The 10,651-nt window shown below is 48.8% G+C and overlaps 2 pseudogenes; both read left to right on the top strand.

The window, feature by feature from the left end:
* Positions 1 to 1,792: 1,792 nt before the first annotated feature.
* On the top strand, positions 1,793 to 1,911 carry LOC143932650 (5S ribosomal RNA; annotated as a pseudogene).
* A 62-nt stretch (positions 1,912 to 1,973) lies between these two features.
* LOC143932061 (5S ribosomal RNA) lies at positions 1,974 to 2,093 on the top strand (annotated as a pseudogene).
* Positions 2,094 to 10,651: the final 8,558 nt, after the last annotated feature.

The raw sequence follows: 10,651 nt of genomic DNA, 5'->3' as shown, positions 1-10,651 counted from the left end.
AGATGGATTCATAGGGCGTCAGGTCTCTAGGAGTGTAGGGGGCCCTTTGTATGGCCAGAAGAAAGTGACGAAGTTGATAAGCACTAAACAAGTCAAGCGGAGGATCAGAAAGCTCGGCGACAGTTTGCGTGGTCGGGAGCCCTCCCGAGGGCCACACGTCTCCCAGACGCTGTTTCCCCACCACTGTCAACTGTCGCAGTTTCTTGTTGGTAAATCCCGGTGGGAAGTCTGGATTACCTATAACCGGAGTCATTGGTGACGGCAGGGGAGCAATGTGTGTGCAGCGGAAAAAACCTCCACACAACAGCCAACGTAGCTCCCACTACGGGGTGATCTCTGAGGTCTTTTGGTAGGGTGGACAGGAGCCACGGGGAGGTCAATAGGGGAATGGATCCATCCTCAATCTCCATCTCCACCCACTGCTTGTGTGGGCCATTACAATGCCAATCAACGACTCTCGCTAGCAGAGTCGCTCTGTTGTATTGTCTCAGATCTGGGAGACCCAGACCCCCCTTGTCCTTTGGTCTGGCAAGCAATTGCAAACGGGCTCTGGGCGGTTTGCGCACCCAAATAAAGTCCCGGAGCAGCACCTGCAGTTGTCTGAAAAAAATTGGGGGTAACCGGATCGGTAATGTCTGGAACAAGTATAAGATCCACAGGAGGGCCGTCATTTTGAATGCATTACAGCGCCCGAACCAGGTCAGTGTTAAAGCATGCCAGTTTCCCAAATCAGATTTCAGTCTATTCAGGAGAGGGACAAAATTAAGCGGGTACAATTGCGCCAAATCCGCTGCGATGTCAACGCCCAGGTAACGTATAGATTTTTCAGCTCAGTAGAATGGAAAAGCAGAGCGTAGCCTCTTGGCCTCACCATCCGGGACCGATATATTCAATACAGCCGACGGTGCAATTGATTTTATAGTTTGATAGGCTGCCGTATCGCCGGAGAGCCGCGAGTATATTGGAAAGCGAAATGTGTGGATTGGAGACGAAAAAAATTAGATCGTCAGCGTACGCCGCAATTTTGTGGTGTGCCGAGGGTTTGGATATATATATAAGTGGTTCCAGTGTCAGAATAAAAATTAGGGGAGACAGAGGGCACCCCTGCCTTGTCCCATTAGTGATGGGGAAAGAGTCCGAGCACTCTGAAAGCACCCAATCTCGTCTGATCTTGGAGGCTAAGAAGAGTCAGGCCTGGTTAGTACCTGGATGGGAGACCACCTGGGAATACCAGTTATTGTAGGCTTCTTTTTATGTTGTTGGCGTTGATTCGTTTTGTTTTTTTTTCGCTTGTTTCCCAAGGTGACCATCTTGGCATTTGTCAAGAGGGTTGAGAGTGCCCAAAGAGTTAGCTTACAGCAGCATCACCCTGAAAGAGCCCTATCTCTTCTAATCTCTGAGGCTAAGAAGGGTTGGGCCCAGTTAGTCCCTGGATGGGAGATGGCTTTGGAATACCAGGTGCCGTAGTCTTCTTTTTATGTTGTTGACATTGACCTGTTTTTTTTTCGCTTGTTTCCCAAGGTGACTATCTTGGCATTTGTCAAGAGGGTTGAGAGTGCCCAAAGAGATTGCCTATGGGCACATAAGCCTGAAAGCGCCCGATCTCCTCTGATCTCAGAGGCTAAACAGGGTCGGGCCTTGCTAGTACCTGGATTGGAGACCACCTGGGAATACTAGGTGCTGAAGGCTTCTTTTTATGTTGTTGGCGTTGACTTGATTTTTTTTTTTTGTTTGTTTACCAAGGTGACCATCTTGGTGTTTGTCAAGAGGGTTGAGAGTGCCTGAAGAGCTCGCCTATGGCCACATAACCCTGAAAGCACCAGATCTCGTCTGATCTCAGAAACTAAACAGGGTCGGGCCTTGTTAATACCTGGATGGGAGACCACCTGGGAATACTAGGTGCTGTAGACTTCTTCTCATGTTGTTGGCGTTGACTTGATTTTTTTGTTTGTTTCCCAGTGCCTGAAGAAATCTCCTACAGCCACACCACCCTGAAAGAGCCCAATCTCATCTGATCTCAGAGGCTAAGCAGGGTTGGGACCAGTTTAGTACCTGGATGGGAGACCGCCTGGGATTTCCAGATGCCGTAGGCTTCTTTTTATGTTGTTGCCGTTGACCTATTTTTTTCCGCTTGTTTCCAAGGTGACCATCTTGGTGTTTGTTAAGAGAGTTGAGAGTGCCTGAAGATATTGGCTACGGCCACATCACCCTGAATCTGTTCCATCTCGACTGATCTTGGAGGCTAAGCAGGGTCGGGCCTGGTTAATGCCTGGATGGTAGACCGCCTGGGAATACCAGGTGTCGTAGGCTTCTTTTTTTTTCCAAATATAATTTTTTCTCCAAATAGGGGAAGACGGTCCCCCGAGTACATAATGCAACAGAGAAATACAGAGCAAAAAGCAGCTGAACAATACTTGATACAGGTATATTCGCAACTGTGAGTCTGCCTTCCATCAATCACAATGATTCGAGGCACGGATAAAGTACTGTACCAAGATCCAGGGTCACACAAACCCCAGGTCCCTCCGGCATAATCCATCCAGAGGGGGGGGGGGTGGGGCCGTCATTCCCAATTTTCCACTCTTTCCAAAAGAGAGAGGGGGTGGAGAGGGTGAGAGATAGGGGAGGAAGGCAGAAAAGAGAAGGGTTGAAAGATCAGAAAAGGAGAAGAGGGGACGAGACACGGTGGCAGCCACTGTCCAAGGGGCCAGTCAAGGAAAGCTCAGAGCACTAAGGCGACAGCAGGCGACATCCTTCCAGCGAGAATATAAAGGTATTCCAGATGTCCCAGGTTTGTTTAAATAATTATTGTTTACCTTGTGATGTGAGGATCAAGTCCTCCATTTTTTTTAATGTCCTCTATTTTCCTAAGCCAGTGAGTAATGAAAGGGGGGGAACATTTTTTCCAATAGAGAGGGATGCAGGATTTCGCCGCATTTATCACATGCCGTAAAATTGATTTTTTTTGTACTTCTTAATGGGAATCTGTGAATGGTGCAAGAGAAAGAATGCAGCCTCTTCCTGGATGGAGAAGTCTGTGAATTTTTGTGTTATGCATCGGATCTCTGTCCAGAAGTCCACCAAGCTGGGGCAGGACCAAAAAATGTGCAGCAACGTGCCCTCTTCTTCTCCACACCTCCAGCATATGTTCGAGGAAGAGGGGAAACATTTCTGCAGCTTTGATGGTGTCAAATACCACCTGGTGAGAAGTTTAAAATTCGTCTCCTGTATCTTCGTGCACAGCGACATTTTGAGAGCCAAAGTGATAATGTGTTGTCTCTGTGCTGGGGAAAATGAGCAATTAAGGTCTTTTTCCCAGTTGGACAGACAGGTTAAGTGTGGGTAATCTGTTTGAGAGAGAATGTGGGCCAAAGGGCCTTCGCTCCTGCATAGAGTCTCAAACTCCGTCTGAGGGCGGGCAAACGTTTGAGGATTGGGGATGGAATGGAGAAAATGATGTCGTTGCGCCGCTCTCCAAAAAGGCAGTTGTAAAAGCCCTGTCGGATCTGTTAGGGTTGAGAAAGAAGGCCATTTTCCATCAATGACGAATTTAGACGCATTGTCTAGGTTGGAATTTCTAAGTGGGTCCCCAGTTCAAAGGTTGGATGGCCACGTATAGGGAATAGGGGGGAAGTCAAAGACGTGAGTGTGTTTTGGGTAGCGATCAGGTGACTGACTTTCAACTAAGCCCCTATAGTGGGATGTGACATAAATTCTGTGGGTAAATACTTATAGCACCACATGGCGCTTCTTTTTTTTTTTTTTTAACAGCACAAGTTTATTGAACAACTCAGTTATAACAAGATATTACAGTAGGTACAAACATTAGCCTCTTCATAGGTGAAGGACAGTAATACATCTTACATTAAGGAAAATTCCTGACAATGATAGTATAGACTCCAATATAGCTCACTCCACACACGTATGCAGATTCTCCACCCACTTATCCCATATTTTGTGGTATTTGGCTGGACACCCACGATTTCTATACACCAGTTTAATCAAGGGTAGCTTACTATTAATGCCCATTACCCATTCCCGCATAGTAGGCATGGTTGGACGCATCCAGTATTTAGCCACAAGCTTTCGTGCGGTAAACAGCGTAGAGTGCAAAAATGTAGCCAAGTATTGATCAACAGAGGTATCAGGAAATATACTAAGTAGGCAACTCTTAGGGTCAAGTTGAAGGGGTGAACCCATGTGGTCATGTAGAAACCTGACAATCTGCCCCCAATACTCCTGGACCAATGGGCATTGCCAGAGAAGATGGTAGAAAGTACCAGTCATACAAGAGCAACGGGGACACTTCGAGTTATAGTCAGGATGATACTTAGCTATCCGGATAGGGGTGAGATAGGACCTGTGTATCACATAGTACTGCGTTAGTCGGTCAGGTAGGCTAAGCGAAGCCTGTTGAACGTTCTCAAGGGCATCCTCCCATTCCTCCCCATCAAAGGGACCTATGTCCTCTTCCCATCTCAACCTGGCCCGTTCAGTGGTTTTCGCCACCAAGCGGGCCCGGAGTAGGCCGTATAGAGTCGAGATCAATTTAGCCGGTTCGTCTCCCATAATTACATCTGTCAAAGCCAGCGACTGTACATTCGGGAAGTCCTGAGCAAATTGCGCACGAAGCGCGTGTCGCAATTGCAAGTAGCGAAAGTGCATATGAGGGGGTATGTTAAATTCCACTTGTAGGGAGGGAAAATCCCTTACGCCCATAGGAGTCACCACCTGATACAGAAAAAGTATCCCTCTAGAAGCCCACAAGTCTACATCTGGTAAGCCAGACAACTCACGAAGCAGGGGGTTGCGCCATAGCGGTGTATGTGAGGGGTAATAGTCAGCTCCCAGTAATCTAAGGGCTAGTTTCCAAATACTCCGGTGGTGTGGCAGGATCTGGGACCAGGCATCCCTAACCCCACCACCCCGAAAAATCATCTGAAGGGGAGTATCAACAAGGGATTCAGCCCTCCCGCCCACCAAGGCCTGATATCTGTGACTATCCGCTCTATGGAGGTGATAAAAATGGGAAATCTGGGCTGCTATGTAGTATGTGTGAAAATCAGGGAGAGCCAGTCCCCCCATAGAGGTCGGGTTTTTAAGTGTGTTCCATGCCAACTTATGTCTAGATGGGCCCCAGATAAAGGTGTTTAAGACACCGTCTAATGTTTTAAAGAACGCCACGGGGACCATGACAGGGGAATGCCAAAGTACATAAAGGAGTTTCGGCAGGAGGATCATTTTAGTAATATTGATCCGTCCCATAACCCCAATGGGGAGACGGGACCATGCCTTAGTCTTCTCCCGCACATACAGAAGCAGTGGTTCAAGATTAAGATGAATATACTCCCCAGGTTCCCTCATAACCTGCACTCCCAAATACTGAATGGAGGATACCCTGGAGAGCGGGAGAGAAGCTGCATCCCGGTCCGGGGAGAACAAGTCAATGGGTAGAACCTGTGACTTGGTCCAATTAATACGCAGAACGGAATGACCACCAAACTCCTCTATGACCCCCAGGGCAGCCTCCAACGACCGACCCGAGTCCTCTAAATACAGTAAAGTATCATCCGCATACCTACTTACCGATTCCACCAGAGAACCGCGTCGGAGGCCTACTACAGCCGGGTGTGCCCGAAGTGCAGCAGCCAACGGTTCTGCCGCCAAAGCATATAACATAGGAGACAACCCTGACGTGTGCCACGGCCCAGCTGAAAGGGGTCCGACACCCATCCGTTAACTGCTACTCTAGCCATTGGGCGATAGTATAGGAGAGTAATCCATTTAACAAAATTGGGGCCAAACCCAAATTTACCCAAGCATTCCCAAAGATAATTCCACTCAATGGAATCAAACGCCTTAGCAGCATCCAGTGACAACACCACCCTCGAGCCTACTTTGTCATGCTCAGCCTGGATATTCATATATAACCGGCGGATATTAATGGCCGTGTTTTTCCCGGGCATAAATCCCGTTTGATCCGGGTGAACAAGTGATAGGATGACTCCACTCAGACGGGTGGCAAGTACTTTAGCCAAAATTTTAATATCTGCTTGGAGCAGCGAGATGGGGCGATAGGAATCCGGGCAGTGGGGATCCTTTCCTGGCTTGGGTATCACTATAATAACTGCCTGCCGTGGAGTAATATAATCTATACCTGACATGGTGGAGTGAGTTGCAGAGAAACAGGAGTAAACACGTTTAGCCTGATATTTAAATCGCCACAGATCTGTAAGAGAGAATTCCTGAAACGTGCGACCTAGTCCAGTATCTCCCGGTAAATGATCCCCTCGAGTAGAGCTCATTCTATCCACCCCCGGATTCAAAACCATATTAAAATCACCCAGCCAAATTGCTGGGACATTAGGGTGTTGAGCCATAAAAGATAATCCCTCTGTAATTAGTCTATGATCGTAAAGGCGGGGGTACATAATAGGCGAGAATAATGTACTGTTCTCCGTGCAATAAGCAGTGTATAAATATATATCTGCCCTGCGGGTCTGTCTGCAAAGAAACCAAGGAAAACTGTGCCGTTTTAGATATCAATACAGACACCCCGCGAGAATAGGACGTATGGGTGGGGCCATCCAATCCACGGGCGACGCAAAGCTATTTGCAATCTCCCAGTTATATGCGTCTCCACCAGGACTGTGATATCCGCTCTATAAGTTTTGAGACACCCAAACACTGCCGCCCTCTTAATTTTATCCTGAATCCCCCTGACATTCCACGTCAGCAACTTCAGGGTACCCATGGCGTGGTCTCAGCCAATATCACAAGGAGGAAAATAGTATCCAAACCACCCCTCAAAGCAGTATCCATTCCCATATTCATCAGAGTATACATGAAAAAGAGACATTTGTCTGTTCCATAACCAAATAAAGCTTGTGCCATAAACTAAGCATAAAACATAACATACTATAACATAATAACTACAACCCATCCCCACCCTCCCTGCTCGCAGCCACCCCAACTTGGCTGGAGCTCCCTTCCCAAAACAAACCATAGAACACTAGGCAATGTCAATAACAATAAGCCACTGGACCCAGTGACAAGACCAAGTCTTCTCCCGTCATAACCCGGCTTGTAGGCCGGAGCCGGACCATGCGTCCATTTCCCACCCCACTCCCATTGGTGCGGTGCCCAGTTCAGTAGCGGGACATAACAGTCCAGTAAAGGGCATGTATCAGGAGAAAGTCAAAGATTTGCAGTCCCATGCAGCAAGTCCAGATGACCCGCGTCCCCCCCACCCCCCCAGGGAAAGGGCCCAATAGAGCCCGCCAAGCGGGTCCCCCAAACTAAGAGGGAGGGGGAAGGGGTATTGTGTAACGAACCAGGGGGATGTCCGCAGAGCGTGGCCATAGGCAGCAGTACATGTTCAGTCAACAAGAGCAACCATGTTAGAGAGGGGGAACAGAAGCATCAATTCAGGGACTGAGGGTAATGAACCACGCATAGGCAGTCCAACAGCGATCTGCTTGCACACGGGCAAATAGAAAGGGGGGAGCAAATAGAGTACTCACAAATCTTCCAACGATTTTAGTCTCGAGGTGGCCGATTTCGAGCCGCGTCTCTCTGGTCCAACCAGGAAACTGCCATCTCAGGATCTTCAAAAAAGTAGGCCCTATCTTCCCCCACTACGCGGAGTCTGGCCGGGTACAACATGGCGTACTTGAGGTGATGTGCCCTGAGGCGCCTCTTGACTTCCACAAATCGGGAACAACGTTTTTGAACTTCTGTGGAGAAGTCGGGAAACACTGAGATATGTCCGTTCTGAAACGGGATGTTGCCTTTTTCACGAGTAAGGCGAAGGATGGCATCCCTATCCCGGTAATTTAGCAGCTTAGCAATGCACGTGCGAGGAGGTGCCCCCTCCGGCGGCGGGCGGGCAGGCATTCTGTGGGCCCTTTCAATAATAAATGAGGTAGAAAATGCCTCCCTACCGTAGGCCTTAATCAGGAGAGATTCCAAAAATGTCGCCGGGTCAGCCCCCTCGGAGCCCTCCGGCAGGCCGATAAAGCGGAGGTTAGATCTGTGGGCCCTATTCTCAAGGTCGTCCTGTTTCTGGGCCAGCTGCTGGAGCTGCTTTTGCACATCCTCCTGGGCATGCTGCAGAGGGAACAGGACATCTTCGGCCTGACTGATCCGGGTTTCAGTTTCCTTCACTCTGTCACGCAGTTTAGCCATGTCCTGTCGGATAAGTGAGACATCCACCTTAACCTCCTCAAGCTTAGTTGTCAGTGTGGTCTGGCAGGTACTGTAGAAATCGCCTCAAGCACCTTCGCCGTGTCTGAGGTAGCAGGTTCTGCAGCCGGAGTGGACTGTCCGCCATGTTGGCCCTCATGGTCCCGCCGGAACTTTTCAAGAGATGCCGCCGCTGCAGACTGCTTCTTCGTCTGAGACATCGTCCCAATGTATGCACGAGAAAGTAGCGGGTATTACACCGGTAAGATCGTAGGTAAAATAGTCAGTGGGCACCCAGGATCACTACAGGAGATCGCGGTAGGAGAGGAGCTCAGGTCACAAGCGTCCTACTCCATTGCTGTCCAGGCCACGCCCCCCCCCCACATTGCGCTTCTTAGTGGAATTCGGGAGTGAGCTTAGAAAGATTGTTTCGATTCCAGTCCAATACACGCCCCAGATGGGAGGCCAGGTAGTAGCGTCGCAAGTCAGGGAGAACCAACCCTCCCTGTTGTTTAGACAATGTCAGCTGTGACCGCTTAAGTCTGGGATTTTTGTGGGCCCAGTTAAATTGAGTGAGCAAGGATTGAGCTTGCTTAAAAAACGGGACTGGAATCTGGATCGGGAGAGCTTGGAAAAGATAAGTAAATTTAGGGAGTATGTTCATTTCAATGAGATTACATCTCCTGAACCAGGAATGGAGGTCAGAATGCCACCCGTGAAGCAAACTGCGGATCTTAGTGACAAGGGGTGGGGGGAAGTTCAACATAAACGTACGCGCGATGTCCGGTGGAATGTAAGTACCTAAGTACTTAAGGGCTGTATGGGTCCATTTAAATCGAAAATTGGACTGCAAGTCTATTAACGTTTGCGGGGGGACTGCAACCCCCATGGCCTTTGATTTCAAGAAGTATCCCGTAGATCTGGAATTCCCGAAGGAGATTTGGCAAGGAAACTCTGGGATTCGTCAGCGAGAACAGCATGTCATCCGCGTAGGCAGATATCTTGCACTCAATAGTACCCATTTGGAGTCCCGTTATGTCTGAGTTTTGTCGAATTGTGGAGAGAAAGGGTTCCAATGACAGTGCGAATAATAGGGGTGACAGGGGGCAACCCTGTCTGGTCCCATTCCCGATGTCAAGGGGAGATGAGAGAACCCCATTCGCTTTGACTTGAGCTGAAGGGCGTGAGTATATCTTACTTATCCATGCCAGCATCCGTTCACTCAGACCTATATGGCGAGAACATTAATGTCCATTTGACCCGATCAAAAGCCTTCTCGGCATCAGTACTCATGAAAAGACATGGGGTCCCAGATGACTTTGCTTTATGGATCAGGGTAAGCACCTTAATGGTGTTGTCCCTATCTTCCCTGGTGGAAATAAAACCTAACTGGTCAATATGTATAAGGGACTGCAAGTGATGTGCCAATCACGTGGCGAGGATTTTAGAGAATAGTTTTAGGACCGAATTTAGGAGGAAAATGGTTCTGTAGCTCCCACATAGGCCCGGGTCTTTGCCCTCCTTAGGTATCAACGAGATGTGGGCTCTAAGGGTATCCTCAGGAAAATCCCCATTTGAGCTCAGAGTAATAAATAAATTCACCAAGCGCGGGCCGAGAATAGGGAGGAAGGTCTTAAAGTATTGTGCGGTATATCCGTCAGGGCCCGGAGCCTTACCCACCTTCGGAGGTCCCACGGCTGTCTGGACTTCTTCCAGTGTGATCGGGTCCTCCAAGTACTCCCGTGATTCCGATGAGAGGGTTGGTAGACCAGAACCGGTTACATATCTGTCTATATTGTCCTGTCCAGACCCTGAATCGGGCAGGTTGTAGAGATCTGAGTAACATTTTTCAAAGACTTCGGCTATTTGGGTTGGGGTAGAGGCCCTCTGGCCATTCTCATCTATCAACTGTGGTATGTAAGAGCCAGATTTCAACTCCTTTACCGACCTGGCTAAGATTTTTCCGCATTTGTCCCCTGACTCCTACATCAGTTTACGACAAAACTGGAGTGCCGCTTTCGCTTTATAATGGAGTAGGTCAGCAATATGGGTACGATCCCCAATTCGATCTCTAAGGTCCGTGAGGGGGAATGTTTATGTTTCGCTTCCACAGAGGCAAGTTCATGAAACAGATTAGCAAGCTGTTCCTTCCGTGTTTGTTTGATGCGCGCCCCGTGCCTGATAAGTACCCTGCGGAGTACTGACTTGTGAGCCTCCCAAATTATCCCCGGGTCACAGTCCTGCGTTTAGTTTTCTTGGAAATAAAGGTCCAATTCCCTGGTTACATCTGCTAAAACTTCTGGTATCTGGAGGAGGCTCTCATTAAGGCGCCAGAATAGAGACCTAGGTGAGGGGTTCCTAGAGAGGGTGTAGGTAAGGGTTACAGGAGCGTGGTCGGACCAAGTAATATGGCCGATGGAGGAAGAGCTCACCGAGTGCAGTTGGTCATGTGGAATCAAGAAGAAGT

The sequence above is a fragment of the Lithobates pipiens genome, unplaced genomic scaffold (genome assembly GCF_037356315.1).
Source record: "Lithobates pipiens isolate NorthernLeopardFrog02 unplaced genomic scaffold, aLitPip1_a1.2 Scaffold_25, whole genome shotgun sequence".
Taxonomy (NCBI): Eukaryota; Metazoa; Chordata; class Amphibia; order Anura; family Ranidae; genus Lithobates; species Lithobates pipiens.
This window is presented reverse-complemented; position numbering and strand designations above follow the sequence as displayed.